The following is a 7,127-nucleotide window of genomic DNA, read 5'->3' as shown; positions in this document are numbered from 1 at the left end:
GAAAATGGAGAGGAGTGAAGGGGATAAGGAGTGAGATGTGGATGTTTGAATACAATTTCTCTTCAAATCTTGTCTATTGTGAAAAATTTTAATTAGGTTGGAGGAGGAAAAATGAATCTCCGCCCTCCCTCCCTTTCATTTCCCTCCAAATCCATCAATCCAAACAATGAATTTTAAATGGAGGGGAGAGCAGGGGATGGGGAATGGAAAGTGATTGTTTGAATATAATTTTCCTCAAAATCCTTTATAACTAGTTTGAATGTCCGTGCGTTGCAACGGGGTAATTAACTTATTTATAATGCAAAAAAAAGGTTATAAGGGGTTAATGTTTACATATTATTAAAATATCTCTTTTTAAAAAAAAAAGATTAATATATACGTGGGTTAACTCTTATTTATAATCATATAATCACTCCACTTTATACTAATTTTTCGATATGGGACAACTCTACTATTTATAAGTAATATATTCACCAAACTTGCATTATTTTTTTGATGTGGGACAATTCTACTATTTATACGTAGTATATATTCATCAAACCGGCATTGTTTTTCAATGTGGGACAAATAACATACTCAGAATTACACCAACTTTTTTGCACTTAGTTCGACATCCAACCAGATCCCGAATAACGAATACGGACAATTGCTACTCATTATATCTAATAGTTATATATAAATTTAATAATATGATCAAGTACTCTCCATTAATATTTGTACGTTGTTTTTTTTCAAATTGTTTTTTATCATAATTGAGATACGAAAATTTCCGTGGTACCCCTTAATTTTGTCAGGTTTTCCATGTTACCCATATTTTTAAGAATCTGCCTATGGTACCCTTGAGGTTCCATTTTTTTTGCCCATGGTACCCCTAATGTAAAGGCTGTTAAATGGACTTTAAGTTTGATGGCGTGACAATAAAATAACATTTAAAAAATAATACCTCCTTTATTGTTTTATTGGTACGGATATCTCTCTCTTTTAAATGAAAATTTAATTAACTATATCATTATAATATTGGAAATTTCTCATGGTAACCTTGAACTTCGATAGATTATACATGGTACCCCTAATTTTAAATTTCTACAAATGGTACCCTGTGTTCACCTTTTTTTTTCCCAGAATACCATTTGACAACTTCCGTGATAACGACATTACTCTTATGACTTGTGACGCCTTTTTCTTTTGTTATCTATTACACAAACACTTCATCATCTAATTCCTAAATTCATATTTTATTCAATAAACTAACATTTAATACCTAAATAACAAAACACAAATAGCATAGCATGCTCAATTACTTATCTAGTTACTCATAGGAGTAACGGCGTTATGAAAAAAAGTAAACACAAGGGTATTATATGTAGAAACTTAAAATTAGGGGTATTATGTGTAATCTACCAAAATTCGAGGGTACCATGAAAAATTTTCGTTATAATATTGACCATTTTATCGCTCTTTCTCCCACCTAAAAAAATGTTACAACTTTAAAAATTTAACATTTAATTCAAGATTATGTTAAAAGTCTCTTATATAATAAGTATACTTTGAGAGATTCAATATATTTTGGGTGATACCTAAGTTCCAAGGATAAATCTTATTTATAATCATGGGATCACCCCACCTTATGATAATCTTCTGATGTGGGACAATTCAACTATTTATACGTAGTATATATATTTATCACACCTACATTATTTTTCAATGTGATACGAATAACATATTTAAAAGTACACCATATTTTTTGAACATAATTCGACATCCAACCCGACTTAATAATAAGCAAATACTATATTATCTATTAATATTCATACATTTGTTTTCTATTTTTGTATCATATTAAAATATGTGCAAATGATATGAACCTATACGCTAATGATAGAATTTTTTTTAACACAATTCTAATTATATTATTTAAACGTAGTTGTTCCGGGTATGAATTCCGAAGTAGGTTTGTTTACCACGCTAGCTTTGTCGAATAATGCCTCTTCTAGCCTTGACTGCTCTCCTCGGCCTCTCCTGCAACAATGAGCAAACTGAGGGCTTGGCTTTGTGCCAAGCGTACTCACTCCGACGCTCAAGTCAGTGAACTTATTGTCATTAAGTAGAATGTTGCTTGATGACGTGTATTGTAGAGAGATGAGAGAGATAATACCAATTTAAGTGGTTCTTAGGTTAGATTCTGGATCTCTTCCTCAATGAGGATTGAGGAGTATTTATAGACTTTCACCTTTTGTCACGTAGTGGCCAAGTGGGCCAAGTGGCATAGCAGGTGGAAAGACTGATCTACCCTCGGCCGAGGGACCTATGGCAGGCCGGCGAGCCTGGTTGACTCCATGCCGAGGGTTCTTGGATATGAGTACGCGGGTATGTGCCCCTACCGGTAGGTTGCCATCTATGCCGAGACCCGTGGCCGGGCAGCCGAAAGGCGTCGGCGGGGATGTCTAATTCACGGCTTCTTTGTGGATATCTTTGACCTCGTTCAATATGTTGACTTGGTCGGCGGGCACGAGAATATGCCCCATCAATTTGCCCCAGCGTAGTCTATGCCGTGGTATGGGCTCCGATGTATCTTTGAGTGTATATTCCGTAAGAAAAAATTTTACGCCCGCTTTTTCTCCCTCGGCTTACTTCAGTACAGGCCGTATCAGTATCCCCCTCCACATGGATGTGTAATGGACATCAAAATGTGGAAGAGAAGGTCTTGTTGGCGGCGGACCCAAGGTTGAGAGTGCGGTGTATTTTTGATTGCCCCGGCCGTCTTTGCCTAGCTTGGTTAGTCGTGTTGCCGGCGGAGAATAGATACTTTAGGAGTTTTGCTTGAGGAAGATGAATAGGCAAAGGGATATGAAGGGGCGTGTTGAAGACGCTTGTTCTTGTTGCTTTGATTGACATTCAATCATTGCGTCGATTGACATTCCGTGTACGCATGCCTCGACATGTGTCTCTTCGTTGATTGGGCCGACGCTTCATGGGCTGCGTTTTGATTGGTCCTCCTTTATGGGCCTTTGCCTATAAATACCGGATCTCCGAAGTGAAATTGGTTAGTAATTTCATTCATTCTAAAAATTTTCTTCTTTCCAAAATTCCAAGTCTTTCCCTCTCTTCCGATCTTCAGAATTTTTACGTCGGCGTAGCACTTTTCTTCAACGTAAACCGAAAAACCTTTTCAACTTTTTGTTTTGTTTAAGTAATTGTTGTGAACCATGTCTTCTACGATGCCGGTCCCGTGCCGTGCGCCGGGGTTCCCCGTCGCGTTTTGATGAGGAGGAGGCGGTAGCCGCAATTCCGTTAAGGTCGAGGGGCCCTAGGTCTCCTTCCCCAAGTTGACCGCGAGTTCGGAGCAGTGGGAAGATGATGTCGATGATGAGGAAAGGAATCCTTCCGGTGCGGAGAGGGCGACAGTCTTGCATCATTACGATGTCTGTACCATCGGCCCCAATCGTGCTTGGACCGATGGGCTCGCCCGGCTTGCTCGCTCAATTTTTCAAGAGCACTTCTTTTTTGGCAAGGGGTACAACATTGTCATCCCCGGAGAGGGTCGACCGTCTGTTGCCCCCTCCCGGGTCACATCGGCGTATATATGAGGCACTTGGAGTATGGTCTCCGGTTTCCTCTCAATATGTACGTCTCTACCATAATTCAGGCGATGAACGTTGCGGCGGCGCGCAGCTTCACCCTTTGGCCGTTAGGACTATAGTCGGCTTCGTGTGGTCGTGTCGCCAGGGGGGTGATCCCAACGGTAAACTTATTCCGCCGAATTCATTTTCTTCGAATGAATGTTCAAGGTGGCCGGGGTGGTATAGCGTCCGGATCCGAGCCGGCTATCTCACCGTGCCTAAGCTCACCTCTTGCAAGGGCTGGAAGGAACGGTGGGTGTATGTCGAGGTCCCGATGATTATCCGTTGCCTCGGTCTTTTCAAAGACCACGTTAACTTGCGGTGCGAGAGCAAAGGGGAGCGTGAGAAGATGATCCCCAAGGGCAAGAATAAGATGGACGCCGCGAATGTCTATCTTAATGAGGACGAGAAGCGAGCACCGAAGCTTTTCGAGGTCGATGATGATGGGGCGCCGAAGGTTTGGTTGCCCCCGACGCAAGTCATCTTGATGGACGAGCCGCTTTGCTATGTCGGCCTCATACCGGCCCTAGCACGGGGTGAGTGGGGTCGGTGTGAGGCCCATTTCTGCTTTAATGTTTTTCGTTGTTTGTTTCTTGACATGTCCCTTTGTCTAAGTTTTACTTTGTTTCTTTTACGAGCACTTTGGTCCCGTTCGTCCGAGCAACTCCTCGAGAAGATGGGGCTGGACAAAGACGGAAACGTTAAGGAGAAGAATCCGAAGGTCGATGTGCATGACCGCCGTCCGTCGCCCTCGACCTCTTGAAGGGCTTGGACGAGACGGCGGCCCGAGGCCAAGGTAGTGCCGCCTTGCCTCGCCGGGTCCGAAAAGCCAAGTCTACGGCGGCGACGGTGTCAACCTCGATTCCGCCTCCACCGTGAGGTGGAGGTCGTTGACATTGTCGATGGAGAGGATTCCGATCTTTGAGGATCTCCGCTTAGGCGTAAGAGGAAAAGATCTACCCATGCCACCGATGCTTCGCTTCCGTCGCTCATGTTAATGCCGTAGCCGAGAAACGGGTCAACCGGCCAAGAAGAGCAAGCCCTCCGGTGCTGTGTCTAACTTGCGGCTCGATTTAGCCGCTCATTAGATATACCCGATGACCGGCTCTCTGGTATGTCCATGAACGTTGACGTGGACTCTTTGGTTGAATTTTTGTAGATCAACCGGCGCGCGATCTGTCCCAATGCGAGCGGCGAGTTGAGAAGAGGCCTATGCAGACGGCGGGAAAAAATGCCGACTCCGTACTCGCGTCGATATCCAACGACCAGCTCACAATGGAGGGTACAAGGCTGAGCAAGAGGATTGGGATTTGGTCCGATCTGGCCGGCTCTCGTATTAGGGAGCAAGAAAAGGCCTTGGCCGAGACGGGACCGTTGATAGAGGTGAGGCTCGATGTTGTTGCCGCATGAGGGTGGCGGGAAGGCTAAGCTTGACCTCCTTGCCGCACAAGCGCGGGTCGAGGAAATTGAGAAGTCTTTGTCGGCCGAGAAGGCCAAGGTAGAGGCTGCCGATTCTGCCGCCGCCAAGTTGAAGGAGGAACGGGACGGTCTGAGGGCGCTACGACGTTGTTGTCGCCCAAAGGGAGGAGTCGAAAAGGGCGTATCGGCTCCAAGCGGAGTCGCATAGGGAGACTAGTGCTATCCTTGCTCAAAGGGAGAAGGATATTGAGACGCTTCAAAGCACGATTCTCCCTCGCATGTGTGCTCGGTATAGGGACCGACCGAAGAAGCTTTCAGGGAGGTGATAGATGAGGTCTATCCGGATGGCTCCTTTCCGTGGACAAAATTTGACGAGCTGTTCGACGATAGGCTCGAGGCTAAAGAGAAGGCTGCGGCGGATAAGGCTGCCGAGGATGTGAGGGCCAAGAAGGAGGAGGAGGCGACCGCCGCAAAGCGGCCCTTGCGAGAGAAGACGAGGGCGGCCAAGGAGGAGTCCGCTAGGCGACCAAGGCGGTGAGGATGCTAAGGCCGCTAAGAAAGCTGCGGCGGATAAGGCTGAGGGATGCTAAGGCTGCCCGTTGCATCTAAGTCGCTCACCGAGGGTAACGCTGCTGCGATGGCGGTAGGGCAAGCGGCAACGAGGCATAGGGAGACGGCGGTCGTCACCGAGCTCACCCGGCGTCTCGGATAGCTTCACTATTCGGGGGCCAACTATTAAGCCTTTTCTCCCTGCCATCCTTTTGGCGCTTCAAAGAACCAGTCCGTAACCTTTTGCTTTACTTTTCCTTGTATTTTGTAAGACCTTGGTAGGTAGAGTCTTGGCTTATCCCAAAGGGGACGGCCGTCGTCTGTGTTTCTCCTTCTTGTAACTCGTTATCTTTTCCTTAATGAGAATTTGCTTGCCTTCTGGCGTTAATTAATTGAGCGCTTTTCGTTTTTACCTTTGGCTTCAGCCGAGGCAGTTAGAATGCGTATCTCAACTGTGTTTAACGTCTTTAAGCTCGGTCTTAATTTGCCGAGGGCAGTTGCGTTAATTAATTGAGCGCTTTTTCGTTTTTACCTTTGGCTTCAGCCGAGGCAGTTAGAATGCGTATCTCAACTGTGTTTAACGTCTTTAAGCTCGGTCTTAATTTGCCGAGGCGATCGCGTTTCACTCGTCTCTTCCCGGCCGATTCTGCACGGGCAACGGAGTTTACGTTTTGACCGCCGTTGAACATATGTTAGCATATCGGCTCGTCCCCGTCACTCCGTTAAAGGCCGGGATGATCGAGGTTTTGGCTCTGTCTGCTGTGTACATATGTTAGTATGCCTTCTGATTGGGGTGGATTAACACTTTGATGAAAAACTTGGATGACTCCTCATTAGATATGAATATGTATTGGGGTGCCAACAATTGTTTTGGGCAACTCCGCTGTTATACAAAGTATTTTCTGAGATTGTCGGTGTTCCAATGGCTCATCAAAGGTACATCTCCCATGTCCGTCAGCCGGTATGTACCCGGCCTCATTTCTTCAACTACCTTGTAGGGACCCTCCCAGTTGGCCGTCAACTTGCCATGGATGTTTCCTTTGTTGGTGGCAGCTGACTTCCTTAGGACCAGATCTCCTACTTTTAAGTCCCTTTTATGGACTCTTCGGTTGTAGGCCCTTTTCATTCGGCTCGATATCTTTGCTAAGTTGAGGCGTGCCGTATCTCGGCTTTCTTCGACCAGGTCCAGGGAGGTTCTTAGGCCTTCCTCGTTTTCATCCGGGTTAAAAGTGGCCGTTCGAATGTTGGCACCGTTGCTTCAATCGGCGGATCGCTTCGGACCCGTAGACTAGGTGAAAAGGATCGCCCCGTTGCTTCTTTCTCCGTGGTCCGGAGGGACCATAGAACGCCGGGTAGCTCATCAGCCCATCTTCCCTTGAGGTCTTCAACTGTCTTCTTCAAGCCGTTGAGGATCGTTTTATTGGCCGCCTCCTTTGTCCGTTGCTCCAGGGGTGGCGGACGGAGGAGTATGCAAATTTGATGCCGAGTTCTTCCAACCAGCTCATTATTGTGTCACTCCAAAATTCTCGGCCATGGTCG

Source organism: Silene latifolia, unplaced genomic scaffold (genome assembly GCF_048544455.1).
Source record: "Silene latifolia isolate original U9 population unplaced genomic scaffold, ASM4854445v1 scaffold_158, whole genome shotgun sequence".
Taxonomy (NCBI): Eukaryota; Viridiplantae; Streptophyta; class Magnoliopsida; order Caryophyllales; family Caryophyllaceae; genus Silene; species Silene latifolia.
Note: the sequence above shows the minus strand (reverse complement) of the source record.